Source organism: Schistocerca serialis, chromosome 3, assembly GCF_023864345.2.
Source record: "Schistocerca serialis cubense isolate TAMUIC-IGC-003099 chromosome 3, iqSchSeri2.2, whole genome shotgun sequence".
NCBI lineage: Eukaryota > Metazoa > Arthropoda > Insecta > Orthoptera > Acrididae > Schistocerca > Schistocerca serialis.
The window spans coordinates 957,900,518-957,901,823 of record NC_064640.1 but is presented as its reverse complement, the minus strand read 5'-3'; positions in this window follow the sequence as shown (position 1 = coordinate 957,901,823).

Below are 1,306 nucleotides of genomic sequence, written 5' to 3'. Positions count from 1 at the left end.
GGCTAAAGCCGGATATAAGCTCAACCGAAATTTTTGCGAAGAACCTATCGGTGTTCCGAAAAGATAGGCTTAACACGGTTGGTGGTGGCGTGTTTGTTGCTGTCACAAATAGTTTACCTTGTTGCGAAATTGAAGTAGATACTTCCTGTGAGTTACTATGGGCAGAGTTCATTGTTGGCAACCGTAATAAAATGATAATTGGATCCTTTTACCGACCTCCCAATTCAGATGATACAGTTGCTGAAAGGCTCAAAGAAAACTTGAGTTTGATTTCGAACACGTACCCGACTCATCCGATAATAGTTGGTGGTGACTTTAATTTACCCTCGATATGTTGGCGAAATTAATTCCGGAGGTACGCATAAAATATCATCCGAAATTGTGCTAAATGCATTCTCTGAAAATTATTTCGAGCAGTTAGTTCATGAGACCACGCGAATACTAAACTGTTTTGAAAACAAACTTGACCTCTTAGCAACAAATAATCCTGAGTTAATAACAAGCATCAAAACCGATTCAGGGATTAGTGAACACAGGGTTGTCGTAGCGATAATGAATTTTGTAATCCCCAAATCCTCGAAAAATAAGCGAAAAATATACCTATTCAAAACAACAGATAAAAATTCACTTGACGCCTTCCTTAGAGACAATATCCACTCATTCTAAATTAATAATATAAGTGTAGACCAGATCTGGCTTAAATTCAAAGAAATAGTATCGGCAGCAATTGAGAGATTTATACCAAATAAATTAACAAACGACGGTGCTGATCCTCCTTGGTACACAAAACGGGTTAGAACACTGCTGCAGAAACAACGAAACAAACATGCCAAATTTAAACAGACGCAAAATCCCAAAGATTGGCGATCCTTTACAGAAGCTCGAAATTTAGCGTGGAGTTCAATGCGAGACGCCTATAACAGTTTCCACAACGAAACTTTGTCGAAACCCGGCAGAAAATCCAAAGAGATTCTGGTCGTGTGTGAAGTATGTTAGCGGCAAGAAACAATCAACGACTTCTCTGCGCGATAGCAATGGAGATACTATCGAAGACAGTGCTGTCAAAGCAGAGTTACTAAACACAGCCTTCCGAAATGCCTTCACAAAAGAAGACGAAGTAAATAGTCCAGAATTCGAATCGAGAACAACTGCCGACATGAGTAACGTAGAGGTAAATCCTCGGAGTAGTGAAGCAACTCAAATCACTTAATAAAAGCAAGTCTTCAAGCCGCATACTTAACAATCATATACAACCGTACGCTCGACGAAAGATCCGTACCCAAAGACTGGAAAGTTGCATAGGTCG